At 42.5% G+C, this 7,889-nt stretch overlaps 1 pseudogene; it reads left to right on the forward strand.

Annotated features, from left to right (window-relative positions):
- The first annotated feature begins 5,849 nt into the window (after nucleotides 1–5,849).
- Nucleotides 5,850–7,627, forward strand: LOC134343693 (piggyBac transposable element-derived protein 4-like; annotated as a pseudogene).
- Nucleotides 7,628–7,889: the final 262 nt, after the last annotated feature.

Genomic DNA, 7,889 nt, shown 5'->3' on the forward strand with positions numbered 1-7,889 from the left:
CGAGCCACGCCACCCAGCAATCGCCAATATGATCCAAGCCTAATCATGGGACAATTTACAATGACTGATTAACCTACCAACTAGTACGTCTTTGGACTGTGGGAGAAAACCAGAGCACCCAGAGAAAACCCTCGCGGCCACAGGGGTACAAGCTCCTTACAGGAAATGAACCCAGGTTATCGGTACTGTAAAGCGTTGTGTTTACCACTAAGCCACCGTACCATTAGAGTCATGGCAGCCTACCTGATCCAATAATGGGATGAACAATTTTACATATTGATACCATAAGCAAGATAACTTTCATTTGCGAAAAGGTCATCATGAAGTATAAACTCTTCCTCTTTGTACAGATACTGCTTGACCGGCTGAGCATTTCTAGCATTTTACGTTCTTGTTTCATAATTTCAGCTTTCAAAAAATGTTGTACTACAGGGAAAGACAGGATTTGGGTCCTTACACAGTCAAATTGCTTAAGCTGTCACTACATATTCAGCATGTCAGGAAATTTAATTTTCAAATAATCAAAAGTAGGTTAACATCGAGTTAAGAATCTTATGCTTAGCTTTAATATTTTTGCTGCATAATTAAAGTTAACTTAATAAATATTTTTGTTTCAGTTTGGTGTGCAACCTAGCTAAATATTTTTGCAAGGATAGTGCTGATAGCTGTATAGAAAAGGAAGTTTACAATCCAGCAATTAAAACTAAATCTTAGCTCAGAATATTAAGTATATAATTGTTTTAGAGAAAAGTGAGTTTGTCAAACAGGAATAGGCCTTGGCTGTGTTTCCCATGAAACAACAGGAAATAGATCCAATTGTCGTCAGTCAGCATCTTGGAAAGAAGCCCACAGAAACGATTTTTGTTTTGATGACAGATGACAAAATGTACAATGCTGCTAAAATAACAAGGCACAAAATTAAGCCTCCAAAATAAGCAAGGTAAGATAAAGAAGACATCTGTTGCTCCTACATTATTGCCAAACAATGCTAGTTATCTTGCCTTATCACCGTTGAAAGTACACAGAAACTTAGATATTTTTTACAATCATAGAGGTGTGGGAAGGTAATGTTAACTCATGTTTGGTGGGAATTAAGTTGGAACTCCTTTCCTGACCGATATTCTGTACAGTGATTTGTGTTAGTCTATCAGCCACCAAATGGGCCTTCAACTTTGAAATAAGTGGGCATGGTTTATCAAGTCATAGAGCACTACAGCACAGAAACAGGCCCATCAGCCCACCTAGTCCATGCTGAACTGTAATTCTACCTAGTTCCATATAACTAAACTGGATCTTATCTCGCTATACCCCTCCTGTTTACATTCTTATCCAACTTGTTCTTAAATGTTGAAATCAAATCTGCTCATTCTATACTTGCACCACTCTCTGAGTGAAGAAGTTCTCCCTCAGGTTCCCCTTAAATATTTCACCTTTCACATTTAACCTATGACCCCTATTTCTAGTTTCATCCAACCTTCTGCTTTTATAGCAGTTGGGTAGTCAAGCCAATTAAATCCCTACAAATCATCCTGGAATATTAGAAATTTATGGTCGAGGAAATGCTTACCATACTGTATCTACATCAGCCAGAATCAGCCAATAATTCTAATCCTACTTCTCAGCTCTCAAGCAGTCCCCTCACTGCAGCAAGTTCTCATTCTGTTTTTCTTAAAGTGTGAAGAGAGTTTCTGCCACCACCAGCCATTCAGTCAATGAGTTCCAGCTGCTGGCCACACTTCGGGTTAAAAATGAATACTTAGCTCCCCCGTAGCCTATTGGTAGAATTTTTTGTAAATATTTCACTATTAATGGAAGTTTAGTGCTGCAAATAAGGTGCTGAAACTAATTAATTCACAGATAACACAAATCTTCCAGGATACAAAACGAGAATACTTAATGAAAGCTTCTTGGAGTCATCGATCATAGAAAACTACAACACAGAAAAAGGCCCTTGGCCCATCTAGTGCATGTTGAACCATTTAAACTGCCTACTCCCGTCAACCTGCACCCAGACCATAGCCCTCCATACCCCTCCCATCTATGTATTTATCCAAACTTCTCTTAAACATTGATATCAAAATCTAAACCACCACTTGCACTGGCAACTCTCACCACCTTCTGTGTGAAGAAGTTTTCTCTTGAGCATTTCACATCTCACTCTTAATCCATGACATCTAGTTGTGGTCTCACCCAATCTCAAAGGAAAAAGCCTGCTTGCATTTACCCTATCTATACGGTCATAATCTTGTATATTTTATGCTTGGGGGAATAAAATTCTAACCTATTCAATCTTTCCTATAATTCAGGTCTTCCATTCCCGGCATCATCCCTGTAAATTTTTTTCTTTGTAAATTTATTTCCATCTTTCTTGTAGGTAGATGACCAAAACCACACACAGTACTCCAAATTATGCCTCACCAATTCTTATAAAACTTCAGTATAACATCCCAACTCCTTTATTCAATTTCTTTGATTTATGAAGGCCATGTGCCATAAGCTTTCTTTACAATCCCATATACCTTTGAGACCACTTTCAAAGACTTATGAACCTGCATTCCAAGATACCTTTGTTCCACCACACTCTTCAGTACCCTTCCACTCACTGTGTACAATCTATCCTGGTTAGTCCTCCCAAAGGGAAACACCTCACTTTATCCGTATTAAATTCCATCTGTCATTTTTCAGCCGGTCCAGATCCTGCTGCAAGCTTTGATAGTCTTGTTCACTGCCCACCAATGTGCAAATTTGCCACATTATCATCCAGATTGTTGATATAAGTGACAAACAACAAAGGACCCAACACCGATCACTGTGGCACTCCACTGGTCACAGGCCACCAGTCAGAGAGGCAACCATCTACTACCACGCTCTAGGTTCTTCTGCACAGCCAATGTCTAATCCAGTTTACTACCTCATCTTGAATGCCAAGCAACTGAACCACCTTGAACAACCTCCCATGCGGGACCTTATCCAATGCCTTGCTGAAGTCCATGTAGACAACATCCACTGCCTTGCCTTCAACAGCTTTCCTGGGAACATCCACGAAAAATTCTGTAGCCTTGGTTAGGCATGACCTATAATTTTCTAGTTCTTTTCTTAGAGCTTTACTTAAACAGCACAACAGCATTAGCTATCCTCCAATCCTCAGGTGCCTCACCTGTTGCTAAGGGTGATTTAAGTATCTCTGTTAGGTTCCCTGAAATTTCTGCACTTGCATCCCACAGGGTCTGAGGGAACACCTTGTCAGGCCCTAGGGATTTATCCACCCTGATTTGCCTCAAGACAGCAAATAATCAAGAAGATATAGGCCAGTGAGCCTGACATCAGTAGTGGGAAAGTTATTGAAAGGTATTCTGAGGGACTGGATCTATAAGTATTTGGATAGACATGGATTGATTAAAGATAGTCAGCATGGCTTCATACATGGTAGGTCAAGTCTAACCAACCTTATAGAGTTTATTAAGGAAGTTCCCAGGAAAGTTGATGAAGCACAGCAGCATCTCTACTTCGTTAGGAGTTTGCCAAGACTTGGACTGACATTAAAACTCTGTAGAATCTAAAGTTCTGTAGGAGTGTGGTGGAGAGTATATTGACTGGTTCCTTCACAGCCTGGGATGGAGATACACATGTCCTCAATGGAAAATCATACAAAAGATAACAGATACATCCCAAACCATCACTGGTAAAGCCCTCCCCATCATTGAGCACGTCCACGAGAAACGCTGTCACAAGAAACAGCACTCATCATCAGAGATCCTCACCACCCACCTCTCGCTGCTACCATCAGGAAGAAGGTACAAGAGCCTCAGGGCTCACATCACCAGGTTCAGGAACAGCTATTACTCCCCAAACATCAGGCTCGTGAACCAAAGGGGATAACTTCACTCAACTTCACTTGCCCCATCACTGAAACATTCCCACAACCTATGGACTCACTTTCCTGGCGTCTTCATCACATGTTCTGGATATTTATTGGTTATTTATTTATTATTATTATTATTTATTTTCTTTTTATTGTCTTTTGCACACTGGTTGAATGCCCAAGATGGTGTGGTCTTTCATTGATTCTATTTTAGTTATTCTTTTATTATGGAGTTATTGAGTATGCCCACAAGAAAACAAATCTCAGGGTTGTATATAGTGACATATATGTACTTCGAATATAATTTAATTTGAACTTTGCCCTAATTTAGAAATAGTGAGAAGGGGCTTTGCTAAATGAACAACATATCTCTGTCTGTTTACGTGCACACAATTGTTATTGTTGTTCCTTTCCACACCTTGTGGCGCATTGGGCTGCAACCTTGTCATTTCTTTGGCATTTTTGTTTTTTTTTTATGAGGTCAATTTGCTAGCTGGGCGCTTAATCCGGCGTGGATGGAAAGCATGCAAGGGGCCGGCCAGATTCGAACCGGGGATCACTTGCAAAGACCGGTGTGGACGCCACTACACCACTGGCCAGCTGGGTGCATGGAAAATGTAGAATGAGCAAATGTGAATGAGGGTGGGGAGGCGACATGTGTAAAGGGAAGTATGCATGACTTGGATGTCAAGTAAATGCAAGGATCTGCAGCTTGTGAGAATGGTTTCAGTGCATCATCTGATGTGAAGGCAGAAGGGGCGAATTTACTAAGGACGGTAAGAAAAGCATTTGAGCTAATCTCAAGACAGGATACTGAGAACTATGTTGCATGCAAGGAAATTGTCAAGAGTGGTGGGAGAATCAGTGTGAAGTGATATAACTGAGAGAGGATAAACATTATGCTCACGCCTACTGCACAAATGAAGTCATTTCCTGCATTGAAACCAGATTCTGAGAGTGATTCCGCTGCCACTTACTCTATCTGTCACCTCTGTCTATTTTATTCTTTTTCTGTGGTTTGGTGCACATTAATTTCTCTCTTCTGTCCCTTACTTCTTCCCCTGAAAAACAAATCATTAGTTGAGTTCTAAAATCTTCCAGTGCTGTTGAACAGAAACTGCAACTAGGGGACCCAGCTTCACTCTAGGAGGCTTCTGGGATTGCAGTCGATATAGTCCAGACAAGATGGACAGTTTATCCGTTCCAGTGCCCAGTTGCAAGGACAATGAATCCATCATATATAAGTGAGATGAATGCATCACAATTGCACTGGATTGCATAATGCAAACATAAGGTCACTTGTGGATGAATGTGTCCCCACAAAATCATTCAGACCCTGTGATTTCGGTCTCAGAGGCCAATGTGAGAGCATCCTTTGGGAGATGAACCCATGGAAACCATCCAGCCCAGATGGGGTATCTGGCCAAGTATTAAAGACCTGTGCCAATCAGCTGGCTGGGGTGTTCTCTGATCTCTATAATCTCAAGCTTTGGCAGTCTGAGGTACCCACCCACTTCAAGCAGGCGTCAATTATACTGGTGCCTAAGAGGAATATGGCAAGCTGCCTCAACGACTATCGTCCAGAAGCACTTACATCCACTCCGATGACATGCTTTATCACCATTAGGGATAAACAGAGAGTAAGGGGTGGAGAGTTTCTTAAATGCATCAATTTTAATGCTAGGAGCATTGTAAGAAAGGTGGATGAGCTTAGGGCATGGATTGATACCTGGAAATATGATGTTGTAGCTGTTAGTGAAACATGGTTGCAGGAGGGGTGTGATTGGCAACTAAATATTCCTGGATTTCTTTGCTTCAGGTGTGATAGAATCGGAGGGGCAAGAGGGGGAGGTGTTGCATTGTTGCGAGGTCTGCACCTGCAAACACAAGCACCCAGCTAACCAACAGAGATCAAATGAGGGGTTGGGGGGGGGAGGGGTCATAAGACTATAAAGGTACCTGAGCTGCCATTTCCATAACTGAGATTATGGCAGCAAGACTTGGTGTCCAAGAGGTCATTGATCTGGTCTTCCAAGATGAGGAAGCAGACAGTGATTTGGAGGAGGAAGTGTCAGAGGAGGAGGACAACACAGAGGAAAACTCTGATTACAGCCCCTCAGATGAAGATGACTCTGAGAGAGAGGAGCAGGCAGCAAGGGAGACACCTATATCCAAGGACAACACTATCAGTTGGTCCTCACTTCCATATCAGGTTGCAGGCAGGATGGCAGTGGAAAATGTCATTCGAATGACTCCAGGCCCCACAAGACTGGCTACTTCCCATGCATCCAACATTTTATCAACTTCCCAGCTCTTCCTCCCTCCAGCCATTGAAAAAATTGTCATTGAAATGACGAACATGGAGGGGATTAAACGTTATGGTCAAGAATGGAAGACCATGGATGTGACTGACCTACATGCCTACATGGGGCTTCTAATACTGGCTGGTGTGTATAGGTCCCGAGGTGAGGCTGCTCCTAGTCTTTGGAATGCTGAGACGGGAAGACCAATATTTCATGCCACCATGTCCCTGGAAATGTTCCGTACCATATCAGCGGTGCTCAGATTTGACAACCGTGAGACAAGACCTGTGCGGCATGTCACTGACAAACTGGCAGCAACCAGGGATGACTTGGACAAGTGGGTGGAACGGCTGCCTCTCATGTACAACCCTGGTCCTGAGGTCACAGTGGATGAAAGACTGGTTCCATTCAGAGGTAATAAATGCCTGCCCTTTTATTGTTAGACTAGTTAATCACTGCTTCAATATACACATGCTATTGGTTGTGATAGCAAATGATTTTTCCGCTTTTTGTGCTTTTGCAGGTCGCTGTCCTTTCCACCAGTACATGCCTAGCAAGCCAGGAAAATATGGAATAAAGTTATGGGCAGCCTGTGATGCACGTTCCAGTTATGCTTGGAATATGCAAATGTATACTGGGAAGCCAGCTGGGGGAGCCCCGGAGAGCAAACAAGATATGGGCATTGTGTTAGAGATGGCAGAAGGGCACAACGTGACATGTGACAACTCCTTCACATCTCATGAGCTTGGTCAGGCGCTCCTGAAGAAGAAAATCACAAATGTGGGCACAGTGAGGCGGAACAAGCCGGAGCTGCCACCTGCTCTGATTGCAACAAGGGGGAGAAACGTCTGGCCCTCTAAGTTTGTGTTCACCCATGACACTACAGTTGTCTGGTATATGCAAAAGAGGAACAAGAATGTCATCCTTATGAGCACATTACATAAGGTTGAGGAGGTCAGTGCTCAGGAGCACAGAAAACCAGCCATCATCCTTGACTACAATGCCAACAAAGGAGGAGTGGACAACCTTGACAAAGTAACAGGCACATGCTGCTGCAAGAGGAGAACTGCCCGCTGGCCTCTCGCCATATTCCATAACATCATTGACATATCGACCTACAATGCCTCTACCATATGAACTGAGCTGAACCCCACCTGGAGAGCAAACAAGATGAACTGCAGGAGGTTTTTTTTAGAGGAGCTTGGAAAGGCCCTTGCGACTCCTTTTATGTAAAGGCCGACACCGCCTTCCCCGCACAGCAGCCTCAGCAACACTGGTAAGGGCAGTGCGGCGATCTGAACCTAGCCCTGATCAACAACAAGAAGCCAACACAAGGGGACAGAAGAGAAGGAGATGCAACTTCTGCTCTGCAAAAAAAGACTGCAAAACAGGGACAACTTGCTGCAAATGTGGGAAACACATATGCAAAGTTTCCTACCACTGCTTTGAATGCGAAGACTAGTTTGCAAATAGCAATTATTTTTTTGTTTTGCTTGGTGGTTAAATGTTAATTAATGTTGAATTAATAGTTAATAGTTATAATTAGATAGTAGTTATGAGGATTTTTTTATGATATAGCAGTGAGGACAGTGTTTGATGGTTGTAATGGTTATAAATGGTTATATAATAAACCCCACAGTTCCAGAATGTTCTTGCCATTTTCAGTTTCAATAAAATATACTTAAATCATTAATAGCTGTTATGCTTTCATGCCTTAGGTAAAA

The sequence above is a fragment of the Mobula hypostoma genome, chromosome 3, assembly GCF_963921235.1.
Source record: "Mobula hypostoma chromosome 3, sMobHyp1.1, whole genome shotgun sequence".
Lineage (NCBI taxonomy): Eukaryota > Metazoa > Chordata > Chondrichthyes > Myliobatiformes > Myliobatidae > Mobula > Mobula hypostoma.